The sequence below is a fragment of the Ailuropoda melanoleuca genome, chromosome 2 (genome assembly GCF_002007445.2).
Source record: "Ailuropoda melanoleuca isolate Jingjing chromosome 2, ASM200744v2, whole genome shotgun sequence".
Classification (NCBI taxonomy): domain Eukaryota; kingdom Metazoa; phylum Chordata; class Mammalia; order Carnivora; family Ursidae; genus Ailuropoda; species Ailuropoda melanoleuca.
Window position 1 is genome coordinate 47,794,977 of NC_048219.1, and position 14,604 is coordinate 47,809,580.

Sequence of the window (14,604 nt, forward strand, 5' to 3'; positions counted from 1 at the left end):
GTGTCATACGCAACTAATGAATCATCGAACTTTACATCAAAAACCAGGGATGTACTGTATGGTGACTAACATAATATAATAAAAAAATTTTTAAAATAAAATAAAATAAAATAAAAAAATAGGTGAAATTGAAAGAAAGGTGTTCTTAGTGTACCCAGGGGCTTTTGAGAAATTGTTTATCCCAAAATCCTAAGAAAAGAGCAGAATTCCTATAGTGTAGACTGCTTCCATGTTGTTGGATGTAAGAAGAAAGGAAAAGAATCTTCAGAGTAAATTACTGATAGGTAAAAAAGAAAACTAGAAGAGTATGATAACACTCCCACCAGTTGCTAACAGAAAAAGTAGTGGGAGGTAACCTTGAAGGGACATGTGAACTAAAAGAAATGCTTACAGTTTAGAGTCTGAAAGAACATCTAATAGGCTAGAATAATTCCAAATGCAGCTTAATAAGGTTGGGGAAGGGTAGCAAAAGTGGGTTTGGGGATGATTTAAGCTTTCCCACTTCTCTGAGATTGTTTTCTTTTTTTTTTTTTAATTTTCTTTTTTTTAAAGATTTTATTTATTTATTTGACGGAGAGAGAGAGAGACAGCCAGCGAGAGAGTGAACACAAGCAGGGGGAGTGGGAGAAGAAGAAGCAGGCTCCCAGCAGATCAGGGAGCCTGACACGGGGCTCGATCCCAGGACCTCGGGATCATGCCTGAGCCAAAGGTAGACGCTTAACGACAGCCACCCAGGCACCCCTGAGATTGTTTTCTGAATTAATTTTATTCCATACAGATATTCAAGGGATAAGGAAAATAGAATACAGGCTACTTATTATTGGTGGAGCAATTTCTCTGAAATAGTAGCTCATAACTTATTAATAGAGCTACCCTATAGCTGTAATAATAAGCACATCTTTTCAGCATATAATTAAATACATGTAGCTAGACAGAGGGTGTCCATTCCCACTAATAACACTAATTTATGGATTGATGCCTAAGAAATTGACATTGTGGGAAAACAGTAGATTCTGTTTCGTACTTTTTCTCTGTACAGGCAGGCATCACATGGATATCAGCAAAATAACTGTTGTGACTACAGCAGTAAATAAGTTTAAATAGAAACTCAAGTGTTCAATTTAAAGGCTCTAAGAGTCTTTCACTTAAGCTCAAGACTTTATTATCAGTGAAGAATATATTACTTTCTATTTTTAAAAATTGTTCTCATTGAAACCCCTTTAGAGGACAGGTAACAACAACAAAAAAAGGTTTTGTTTTTGTTTTTTCAAAATAAACCCAAAGCTTAACCTTCAATTGGTTTATACAATTCCTCACCAGCTCTTCTGGAGGGCATAAATGGTTAGAAATAGTGACAGGGTAAATGGAAAGTAAAGCAGAAAGAGTTCGTGCCAACCAGCTCTCCAGCTCACCTTCTACATTCTAACTGGTCCAGAAACAGCCCTTTCTCTCTCTCTCTTTTTTTTTTAATATTATATTTATTTATATGAGAGAGAGAATGCACACAAGCCAGGGGAGGAGCAGAGAAGCAGACTTCCTGCTGAGCAAGAAGCCTGCCCTGGAACTAGATCCCAGGAATCTAGGATCATGACCTGGGCCAAAGACAGAGCCACTCAGGGGCCTGGCCTTTCTTTCTTTTGCTCTCTCTACTATCCTTACCGTTTTGAGAGATTCCCTAAGAGCTTGACCTCTTCCTTTGACTTTTTCCTTGCTTTCCCATTCTCCGTGCTTCTATGTTCTTTTTCTCCCTTCAGCTCTCTCCTCCATATTTCTCAAATTACCCCTAGTTCCTAGTCACAGTCCCCCACGATGATGGACCCACCTGCAATAGCCTCTTCCTCGCCTCCATTCAATCTATGCCTCGTAAGAATAAAACATCCTGCATCACAACATTCTCCCTTAAAAGATATTTTTAATTTCCCTGCACAGACAAATCTGATGCCTCCCACTTGTTTCCCACATCATATCCAAACTCTTAATAATATAAATCATTTATCACCAACCTCCAGCAATATTCGTATGAGCATCTCCCTACAATTTTAATTAATTACATATATGTATACATACACATATGTGTGTGTGTTTATACGGATTCATGTTTGTTTTATATGATTTTGTCCTCTTCTAAAGATGGAAGGTTTCTCTTGAGTCAGCCATTCCTCTTCACATGCAACTGGAAGAGGATTTGTGTTCATTCTGTTTTCTCCCCTAGCAATGCCCAGTCCCATCATTGTCTTGTCTTGTCTTTTTTTTTTTTTTGAGTAAAATCTCTACCCCCAACACAGGACTACAACTCATGACCCCAAGATCAAGAGTCACATGCTCTACCAACTGAGCCAGCCAGGTGCCCCCCATCATTCTGTTTTCCTCTTTATCAAATTTAAATATCACCTCCCTCTATAGTCATCTCTGATCACACATCTGCAAATAACTTCTCATGCCTGCTAAACCCCATGATATGTACATCTTAACCTCTCTTAACAACACTTAAAACATTCTGTGTGCATTATCTCCTCGGTAGAACACAAGCTCCCTGTATGTAGAATTCATGTGGAATTTATTGTTTTACCCTCCATGAATAATGCCTGGTCCATAGTAAATGTTCAATATAATATTAGTTCATTGTATTCAGATTCAATATGAAAAATAAGTACTCAAAGTTATCTGCTCTTCTGAGATCTCATTAAAATTATAATACTCATTTAAAAAACTAACCCACAGTATCTCCATCTGGGTTCCTCAGAAGAAGACTCTAAAAGAGGATTTGAATCAAGAATTTACATGAGAGGTAATCCCAGGAAATTTAGGGAGAGGGAAAGTGAGTCATGGACTAGAGAAGAACCAACAAAGTGTTCATTATCAAGCAAGAGATTAGAACCTGTGTCTCAATCCTGCTAGGCAACTCTGGAGCCAGTATAGAACATGCACCTTTGCTAAGTGAAATAAGTCAAGCAGAGAAAGACAATTATCATATGGTTTCACTCATTTATGGCACGTAAGAAATAGCAGGAAGATCGGTAGGAGAGGGAAGGAAAGAATGAAGGGGGGGTAAACAGAAGGGGGAATGAACCATGAGAGACTATGGACTCTGGGAAACAAACTGAGGGTTTCAGAAGGGGAGGGGGATGAGCTAGGCCAGTGATGGGTATTAAATAGGGCACGTATTGCATGGAGCACTGGGTGTTATATGCAAACAATGAATCATGGTATGNAACACTACATCAAAAACTAAGGATGTACTGTATGGTGACTAACATAACATAATAAAAAATTATTAAAAAAAAAAAAAAAAAGAACACGCACCTTAGAGTTATCCCAGCAGTAGTGGGAGGGAGCTGTGGTATTTACTCATCAATTCTCGGTAGACATCCATTCAGGGCTGATGGGAAGAGAAACTCTCTGGCTCCTCCAGCCTGCCGCATGGCCAGGCAGAGCAAACTCCTACAGCCAGATAGAACCCTCTAAGAGTTGAAGGTGCTGGCAGTTGAAAATGGGGTAGCTGCTGGGAAACTGGAAGTGAAGAGGGGATATAGGTACCAACAGCATCTACTATACACAATAACAAAAAGAATGGTGAGGGAGCCATAAGTGGGCATGAATTTTCAACAGATTCTTGGAAGAGAGAAAGCAGATGGAAGGCTAGTGACTGAGAAAGAAACACAGCCCAGAATACACAGGAAGAAAGATTTAAGCTCAGAAAAGTGGGGAGGAAGGCTCAATCTGGAGCTCAATCTACTTTATGGAATCCCAGTCTCAGAATTGAGACCCAAAGTTGAGAATGAAACATAGGGCTGAAAACAGGAATTAACTGCAAGTCTGTTTTGAGGGAGTGGCAGACTATAGCTACCACCTGTTTTTGTATATCCAGTGAGCTAAGATAGTTTTTACATTTTTTAAGCATTGCTTTAAAAAAAAAAAAAAAGACTATTTGACCGAAACTGTATGAAGTCCATAAAGTCTAAATATCATCATCAGGTCATTACAGAAAACATTTACTGATCCTCAGTTTATAGAACAGTCAATAGACATACAAAACCTTCCCCCAACCCAGGAATTAAGAGTGCCTGAAGTCAGTCACTTACCCTGTGCAAAAAATTGGAACTGTCTTCTCTGATCATTTTAGCTCCTCAGTGCCCTTTCTCAAGAAGTTAACTTGAGGATGTAAGCCAGAAAGAAAACATGCTATCCAAGAAACAGAGAATGCTATTCAGGAGAGAAAGAAAGTCAGTCTCAGGACCACTGCTTTGGAAAGACTCTAGAGAGGAGCCAATACAGACTGGACCCAAAGGATGCAGTGTCCCAGTAGGAATGAAAAAGAGGGAACTGAATGGATTGAGAACTCTGAAAAAGATAAGGAGATGACTAAATCTATTGGTAGACGGTTTAAATAGTTCATTCCCTGGGATTTGAAACTAGGAACATTCTCCACTGAGTGGCAGAGAAGTCCCAACATTAGACCCATAGGGAAGAAAGTGTAATACCAACATGCTATATATGACTCTGCAGTAAATATTTATCTGGTCATATTAATGAAAATGTTGTATATTGACTTGGAAGATTGGGAAGTGGAAGAAATCGGAGAATTAGAGTTATGGTGTGTTCATCTTATAACGTGGGTAGTTAAAAGCACTGTCCACAGTTAATGGAATAAGAAATGAAGATTTAATTATGTTTTTCAGGTACCAAAGGTGATCTGTATGGAAACAGACTACTATTATTGTATGTACATAAAGAACAATGAGGAGGTAAAGAGCAGTTCAGTCCAATCTAGCNATATATATATATATATATATATATATATATAGGCACAATACCCAGCTACCCTCTCCCAACCCCCAGAGGTGACCTGCTTTAAACAGTTTCTGTTTTGACTCTTCTAGTAATTACCACTGAACCTCTGAGACAGTGTAGCTTTGTGTAAATTCTTCTGTATTGTTGGAATTTCTTTAACCACATAAAGTTATTATTTCAATAAAATCTAATGTTTGTCAGTGTATGGAGAAATGACAATATTCCTCAGAGTGCTCCCCTCACAGGTAATGTAAAACTAATGTGCTTAAACGTTGCTGAGTCTCATTCTGACAACTGAAGGTAACGCAAGATGAGTGGCCCCACCCCAAACAAGCCCTACAGCCACAAAATGATGCAGGTTTATTTTGTGAAACAAACAGAGGCTGCCCTAATAAATATCATGTAGATTAGCACAAAACAAAACTAAATGGAGTGTAATTCAAGCAATGAAGCCAGGAAAAAGTTTCCTTCCGCTTCCTACGAGATTACTTGCTGCTTTGAGAAATATGTCTACGTTTTCACCATACTGAAGTTCAAATAGAGTGCTTGCATCTTCTACCTAGGTCCAGTATTTATGGTAAAGATATTATGCACCCCATGTACTGGTGCACCCAAAGCATCAGCAAACATGGCCAATCTAGAGAACGTCAGCAAAAGTCTCAACTCATTTCAGTCTCAGCTGAATAAACTTCATGAGGCGGCATTTGGAAAAAGCTAACAAGCAAAGAAAGCAGAATACATCCAAACCAGCATCCTGAATTGCACCTAGGAGTGAACAGCAGAACTAGAGGACAAGAACAATGTTCTCCCTGTGACTTATCCTAGAGAGAAATCAGGCTTCACTCATTTTCTGAGCTGCATTTTCAAAAGTTGTTCCAGATGGACTACATTGCAGCAAACTAATCTCAAGGAACCCTGGACAGAAAATACACATTGATATTGTTTAGTACATGATCTAAACGGTGCCACTTGGCTTTGGTGTACCTGACTTAAGCAAGAATATCCTAATAGTAAGTTATTATCTGTGACTAAACTTGAGAACTTTTCTTCTTCTGTACAACCTGAAATTTATGCAGTTTTAAATAACAGATAAACAGATAAATCTTGATGAAATATTGAAAATAATAAATATTCCTGATAATAAACTATGACCCAGCAGTGTTGATAAAGCAAACTGCTTAATAACATAAGAGCAGAAACAAATCTGGCTCTTAGGCAAAACTGTGGAATAAGTAACCTTCAGTGACGCATCTCTACTGGAGCCCCTCACTCCTACAAACACCCCATAATCCAACACCTGCACCCTTCAAGATCAGCCCAATGCTGTTACTACCTTATAAAACACATCTCACCTAGATGTGGCTCTGTCCTGTCCTAGAGCCGGGCATTAGCAGAAGCATTAAGCCCGTATTGTAGGAATCTAAGTAATACAAGCAAATTACTTAAACAATAAAAGATACAGAAGGAGGGGCGCCTGGGTGGCACAGTAGGTGAAGTATCTGACTCTTGGTTTCAGTTCAGGTAGGATCTCAGGGTTGTGAGATGGAGCCCACATCCACTCCATGTTCAGTGCAGGGTCTGCTTGAGTTTCTCTCTCCCTCTCCCTCTGCTTCTCTCCCCTTCTCTAAGGTAAATAAGTCTTTAAAAAAAAAAAAGATACAGAAGGAGGACTGATTACGCTTTTATGAATATTTATATGCAACATGCCTGAGAACTAATAGGAGTCAAACACAAAATGCAGCACTACACATGACTTTGAAGTAATAAACAAGGAAAATGAAGAACGAGGGAAGACTTAGGGAAGGGGACTCAGAAAAGTGTAGTCCAGGAAAGAAGGATGCTATTATTCCCATTTTCTAGAGAAAATTTGTGACACATTGAATGCCTATTAATGTTCATACAAGAAGAAAATCCAAAAATCATATTCTTTTCCTAAAACTACTTCTTTTCTGTACCCAACACATTTTCAATAATTAATCAAGCTTAACACCAAGCCATACATTGCTTCAATACAGTATAAGAGTAAATTCCCTCAATAAATTACATTGTTTCACTAAGTGCTTCCAGCCACATGTATTTTTATTTGTAGGTATGAAATATAATGAGTTCAGACTTTAATGCTTTGGTTTAATCATGCAGGAACACAGCATACAATGCAGGAAAGAAAAAAATTTAGCATTTTATAATATTGTACTTATTCTGATGGGACCAGCTGCCAAGTGACAAATGATTCATATTATTGACTATGCACTACATTTGTATTGATTTGGTGAATGTATTGCTGAATAGTTAATGGCATGTCAGCCATTCATTTACAAATACATATTTCCAGGGATATCATGCCAAGATATAAAACATTTCCTAAGAGCTAGTACAAAACTTAGGCTAGGTCATAAGTAATTCTTTAAAAACTAAAAATTTTCGGGGCGCCTCGGTGGCACAGCGGTTAAGCGTCTGCCTTCGGCTCAGGGCGTGATCGCGGCGTTATGGGATCGAGCCCCACATCAGGCTCTTCCACTATGAGCCTGCTTCTTCCTCTCCCACTCCCCCTGCTTGTGTTCCCTCTCTCGCTGGCTGTCTCTATCTCTGTCGAATAAATAAATAAAATCTTTAAAAAAAAAAAACTAAAAATTTTCAACTCCATAATTTTTGTACAAATAATATATAGTCCATATTAATGCTATCCTACTTAATACAGAGGGTATATATTAAAATTGTAGTAATTTGTTTTGCTGAATTATGCACAATGCAACACAGGTTATCTGGGCTGGGCTGGGCTTGTATGGAGAGATTAATTTACAAAAGGATAGCTAAACAGCTGCCATGTGGTAAATTGAACAATGATGAGCACACTGGGCCACATGGAACCATAAGGATATACTAGCCCTGAACAATGCCATTAGCTATGGACTTCTAGGAAATCAAAATGTTGGGTCAACCAACATTCAGGAAGTAATCAGGAACCACTGAAGCTTCTCTGAAGCTAAGATACTGGAATGCTTGAGATTAAGAGGCAAGACACAAACAGTGACAGAAATAGAGTGATCAAAATAGAACTATTGCCGCAGTTATTTAAAGTTATGTAGTATGGAAAACTCTCCCACTCCAGCTAAACAGATATAGAGAACTAGCTCTCTGGGATAAAGGTGAAGAGTGATAGAGATAGACATAGACACAGACACAGACAGAGATAGAGCAAACCACTTAAATTTTTATAAATGGTCCTTTAAAAAGAGCCTTATAGCCAGATGCCCTGGATCTCATGGGTGGTAGGGCTTTTCCACATATGATTTTATATAACTCGACATGACCATACTCATTTCTAAATTCCTCCAAAGTAGACACCTCAGTGTTTAAAATCAAGAGCTGTGGTGTCAGACTGCCTGGGTTTGAATCCTATCCCTATTACTTTCTGAGTGAATAAAGAGAAATTAACCTTTCTAGATTGATACCTTGTCTGCAGAAAAGGGACAACAATACTAACTACCTCATAGGACTGTAGTAAGTGAGGATTCATCTCTACTTGGATATCTAACAAGCATCTCAGATTGACTATGTCCAACATGAATGCCTGATCTCCCCCTTCCAAACCTGCTCTTTCCATAGTCTCCACATCTCCACCATAATTTTTTTTCTTTTGTGCAGGGCAAAAGCCTTGAGTCATAATTGATTCTTCTTTTCCTCTCAGACAGCACATCCTATTGGCTCTACCTTCCAAACCATCCAGAATCCAGCCACTTCTCACTACACTCCACACTACAGAATTCCATTCCAAGAACCATAATCTCTGCTTAGGCTACAACAGCTTCCTAATTGACTTCCTCTTCTGATTTTTGCTCCCCACAGTCTATTCTCAACACAGCAGTCAGAGGAATCCTGTTAGAATGTAAGTCAGGTTGTGTCACTTCACTGCTCAAACCCTTCATATATCCCCCAAAATAAAAGCCCAAGCCAGGGAGCCTCCGGGGCCCAGTCGGTTGGGCGACTGACTCTTGGTTTCTGCTCAGGTTGTGATCTCAGAGTCATGGAATCTCAGAGCTCCGTGCTCAGTGCAGAGTCTGCCTACATTTCTCTCTTCCCCTCCCTCTACCCCTCTACCCCCACTCTAAAATAAACAAATCCTTAAAAAATAATAAAATAAGGGGCGCCTGGGTGGCTCAGATGGTTGGGCATCTGCCTTGGCTCAGGTCATGATTCCAGGGTCCTGGAATCGAGCCCTGCATGGGGCTCCCTGCTCGGAGTGTGCCTGCTTCTCCCTCTCCTCCTATTGCTCCCCTTGCTTGTGCTCTCTCGCTCTGTCAAATAAAAAAATAAAATCTATAAATAAATAAAACTAAAATAAAAGCCTAAGTCTATATGATCAGGTCCCTCATTTCTCCTTAACTTCATCTCCTGTTAATCTCCTCCTTGCTTGCTCTGTTCCTGCTGTCTGGGCTTTTCTGATATACCAGGAATGAACGTGCAAAACTACTCCTACCTCTGGGACTTTGCATCTGTTCCTGTTTCTTAGCCTTTCTTCTTCCAACTATCCAGATGTCTTTGGCACCTATTTCAGATCTTTGCTCAATTGTCATGGTCTTAATAAGGGCTTCCCTGACTAACCTTTTTAAAATTAAAGAACTCCCACATTCACTTACACACCGTTTCTTCCTCTACTTTTTTTTTTAACCAAAAAACTTATCACCATGTAACACGTGCTGTTTTACTTATTAATTTTAATTATTGTGTGTCTTCTCCCACTATAATATAAATTACCAGAGAGAAGAGGATTTTTTTTATCTAGTATATATCCCCCAGAGTCTAAACTAATACCCATCACAGAGACGTTTCACAATAAGTATTTATTAAATAATTCAATTTAATAATTTAATAAGTACAAAACATTTAAAAATGTGTCTGACACATACTAAGTATATAATAAGTATTAGGTATTTATTCAGTGCATTCATTTATGTAATAACTTCTAGTTTTTTAAGTCTCCTCAGTATATACTTTGATCATAGATTATTTTAGCTTCAAAGCAGTTTATTGTTCCTTAATGTTTTGGGGTTTTTTTTGTCCTCAATATGCAATTAATCTAACATTAAAAAACTCATGATTATAAAGGTTCAAAGACATTCCCTACAAGGATGATCGGTTAAAAACTAGTTTTTAATAGCCATTAAATACATATTTTATCCCCTTTCAACAGTCTCTAAATACATTTTCCCTAAGTATATTTTAAGTAAGGAGAATTACAAAAATTCCTAGTGATATATAATTTGTATATATTTCTCTAATCATTTTCTATGATTTCTTAAAGGTTATGAGCTAAGTGAGTTTAAACAATTACTTAGAAGAATTTTACACAAGCTCTGAAATAAATTACAGAAAGAGCAAAGAAAACAATCTAGCATGCCATTATCTTCTTCTATCATTCTCTTTGCTTCTTTTTAAATTCCATACAAAACAGGATCATAAGTCAAAAATATTAACAGTACTCAGGTGACTGTTTGGAATCCAACACAGCTAGAGTTCTTTTAATTAGTACCTCTCCATATCAATAGCACAATGATAGCAAATGTTCATGCTATTTATTCTGACTCACTATTAGAAAGCCTTGATTGTTTTGCATAACTCTGGTGGTATAGGCATTTTGTTGTAATATAATTTTTGCTAACTCAGTTACTAATTTATAATATATAGGTGCCTAGCTGGCTCAGTTGGTAGAGCGTGTGACTTTTGATCTAAGGGTTGTGAGTTCAAGCCTCACATTGGGCATGGAGCCTTCTCACAAAAAAAAAAAAAAGCAGCCCTGACTTATAATATATACATAATAATCTTTAATTACCCAAGATTTTATGTATCAAATGCCTCATTCTCCTACCTAACCAATAAATACAAGTATATTGTACCATATACATTTTTACAAAGTAATTTAAGTTTCAAAAAAAATACATGTTGCCGAATATAGCATTTGAAATATAGAAACATTAACATACAAAATCTACATGTGGACTAAAATGGTACATATTATCATATTCTAATCAATAACAGTATTCTTGATTAAAAACTGGGATCTCTGAGCTTTAAATGCTCATTATAAACCAAAGAATTAAAATCTGCAGTTTAAATCCTGAAGATAGGGATTTCAGTCAGGAAATGAAATGGACTCTGAATTATGACCATTAACTTACCAGGAAAGAGTTGGTTGTAATCAGGAATGTGTCACACTTGGGAAACTACAGAAAGTAATTCAGAATGAATGGAAATGTCTGGACGAATCAGCTAGATTTGGCCAAAATATATAAATTTAAGTCAAGTCAGAAGATTTAGAATAAGAATAAATTCTAAGCCCAAGCAAAATACTTTAAAAAGATCGTCTTCACTTTTTCCCTACACTATATTCCTCTTGATCATGAATTCTAAATGGATGCCATTCTTTTCATGGACCCAATGAATTTAAGAAATGACTTTCTTACTAATTACACCTCTTGTCAAGAGTCATATATAATGGGTTAAGACCTTGGAATGTCTTTGAAATGACAGAAGATGAAAATAGTTTTCTCAATAGATAGGGTTTGGAGAAGCCAGAACAAATATATATAAAAGAACAAATCTAAAATGACTCTAGACTTTCCTTTAACAAAGAGAAAATTTTGGGAAGCCAAAATTTAATTATCTACACTAATAAAAGTAGTCAGCCTATCTCAATCTGCCAACCAGGAGCGGGGAGAAAGAGGAATTCAGGGAGGAAACACAAAAGGCTAGCTTTTAAAATCTCAAATCAAGCTTCTGTATGTTAATATTTCAGCTTGTAAAGAGAGAGTATTGCATTTGGCGTGTTTATTTTTAACTGTTTGAAAATTGGAAACAATCTGGTGAGCAAGTCTCTAGGGTTGTACTCACATTACGTAAGCATCTATTGATAAAATGTTAAAAGCAGAGTCTTACTCAGGCGCTTCCCAAAATAATAACAACAACAAAAAACTACCTACAGCATAGAGTAAAAAGATTATATTTCTAGGGTCAAAAATGCAAATCTAAGTCCCAGATATACTATTTTTATAAGATGCAAAAAATAAAATGGCAAATGCAAAGTTAAGCTTTAAAGAATATTTCTGGACAGTTGTAGGATCTATGAGCCTAGACAATAAGAAGCAAAATTTGCAGCATCCTGAACAATAAATTACCACCCTGTAAAACAGATAGGGTGAGCTTCTCACATGACTGGCTCTAAAACTTGCAATTTGAGAGTCAGATGCAAGTTTTTGTGTTTTCTTACGTTGCCCCTCAACTGTATCGTCTATAGTCATCTGTTCATGGAGAAGAAACAGGGTAAGCACTAGATAACCAGGCTTATTAGCAGAAAGGACCATGACACCCTAGGAGTTATTCTGCTTAAGGATTCGTTGGGCCTAGAGAGAATAATGTGTTAGGATCAGTAACTTAGAACATTTCAGAGAGTATTTTTTTTTAATCAAAATCTAAAATTGCCTATGGGGAGAAAAGGTTTTTTCAGATACCTACTACCCGTGATGGCTAGCTCTAAGTACATGCCAAAAAGTTAGAAATATCCTAAGGCAATGAAAGTTTTAAAAACAAATGGTATTGTTCAATTTTGCCCATTTAAAACTCAGACAGGCCAGACCCTGAAGGCTGATGAAAACAGCCACATTCAACATATAATGACTCCAATGATTTAATTCTCTCATTACCTAAAGAGACCATTAGCATTAGTAGACAGAGGCTTAAAACAGAAATTGGAAGAGAACCTAGCACTTTACATTACAATATATGATCAAGTTTTTCAAAAACCAATGCTCATTGTCTAAAAACCGGTCATGAGATCTATCTGTTAAAATTGTTCCATGGTGTATCTTGGCTTTAAAGAAATGATGGAGCCAGGTAATGAACTGGCCTATATTCAAAAGGCTTGAGTCATTTTGGACCACTGGCATAAAATAATAAAAATGCCACTAGTTAATACCACTATTAGGACCAACAATTTAAAAGCTGCATTGTCAGCAATAAAGAATTTCAGAATTTATAATGAAATCTCTCCTCTAATAACTCCTAAAAATTATGTATATGGGATGCAATCATATGGGAAAGGTAGACTGTATTCCAAAAAGAGTATTTGAGCTCCACTTATATACCAAAGCATATTTGGAGCTGATAAGTTATTTTGGCACAACCCATTAAAGTCACACACACCCCAAAAAGGCATAGATTTTTGAAGTTTGAGGGTATCATGGAAATGATCTAATTCAGCCTCTCATTTAAATGAAGTGTTCCTATACATTAATTTTCTAAATTGTTTCTAATTCAGGAGGTAGAATCCTCTTCCATCTTTTTCCTTTCCTTACCAGTTATCTGTTAATGAAAGCAGGACCTTCTTTATCCATTTTTGCATGAACTAGATGGAGCAGCAATAAAGAAAGAGTTTCATTTTTCTCTGATCACTTCATCCAAACACTCTCTGTCAGGTCACCCTTCCTCTACACTTGACAAGCATCTCTTTCAGATATCTTTTCATAACAGTTTCGCTATCAGGTATTTTTAAAAAGATTGATCTTGTCTAAATCAAAGCATTAATCTCATAGAAGATTTGGAGCTGCTCCCTTCCCTCCAACTCAGAAATGACTCCTGGTGTGTGGGAAGAGAAGCAGTAGGAAGATAAGGAGGAGGGCTCTGTTCTGTTCTGTTATGCTCCTTTCTTCCTTCCTCACCCCACCCCCATCCTTGCCCCATTCATTTCTGGATCCTGGGAGATGCAACATCAAAAACCAAAGTCTTGTCTAGAGTTATCATTTGACTATTGCATGCACTCTGTGTGACTGTCTTCTAAATATCTCACAAGACGCATCTGTGGAGTTTTGGGAGATCCTCAACAAAGTTATATTGTTTACATGTTTCCTCCAACAGTGAACTCTTCAACTGACCTGTTATATCCAGCCCCTCTCAGCTTTGCCACAGTACACAGCCCTCTTTGATGGGGTTCACTTGGCTCACGGGAATTACAATGCTAGTGCAGTTCGAGGAACTGCAGACCCCTTATTCCTGGCCCTGCAGTCAAGGGCTCTACTTAGTTTCCTATCTTTAGTCTTCTCCAGAGGAGAAGCAGAGAGTTGTTAGATCATACTTTGCTCCAAATTATGGGGGTCCACATGTCAGATTCTTTTAAGAAAATGCTCACACTCTCCTAAGGTAGAGGCATGGGAAAAGACCTCTAGTCTCTGCCATTTTGCAAACATCCAGCCAGAGCCTGAGATGGCCAATCCACCATTTCACAGATAACTCTAACTTTTTTTTAAAGATTTTATTCATTTATCTGACACAGAAAGAAAAAGAGCACAAGCAAGGGGGAGCGGTAGAGGGAGAGGGAGAAGCTGAGCAGGGAGCCCTGACATGGGACTCGATCCCAGGACCCTGGAATCATGACCTCAGCCGAAGGCAGACGCTTAACCAACTGGGCCAGCCAGGCGCTGCCCCCACCCCCCGCCATAACTCTAACTTTTATAAGCAGTACTCTTGCACTCCCCAGCACTTGACTTGAGGATGAGGGAAACATCTCCCTTCCTTCCCTTAAAAGAATAAAAGGAAATGCCATATTGCTTTCAAATCCTATGAATTCCCTTCAAAGCATCTTAAATGAATGTCTCTTCTAAATAGACCAGAGACAGATGACAGGATTAGTGATCTGACCCACTTACAGTAATTCCTGTGGGGTTGTGTCTAGCACCTCTTCTTTGAAGTGTGGAGGTAACTGTCACCCAGTGTCCTAAGCTTTGAGCTCTCAAATATTTAAAACAACAGAACATCTTCCATTCT

The 14,604-nt window shown here is 37.9% G+C and overlaps 1 protein-coding gene and 1 non-coding gene across 8 annotated transcripts in view; one reads left to right on the top strand and one right to left on the bottom strand.

Annotated features, from left to right (window-relative positions):
• Nucleotides 1-14,604, bottom strand: part of SLC44A5 (solute carrier family 44 member 5) — a 352,457-nt gene that overhangs the window by 316,009 nt on the left and 21,844 nt on the right. The gene's annotated exons all lie outside the window — the stretch shown is intronic.
• TRNAK-UUU lies at nucleotides 10,479-10,551 on the top strand. Its single transcript has one exon. It is a non-coding gene; the product is annotated as a tRNA-Lys (tRNA).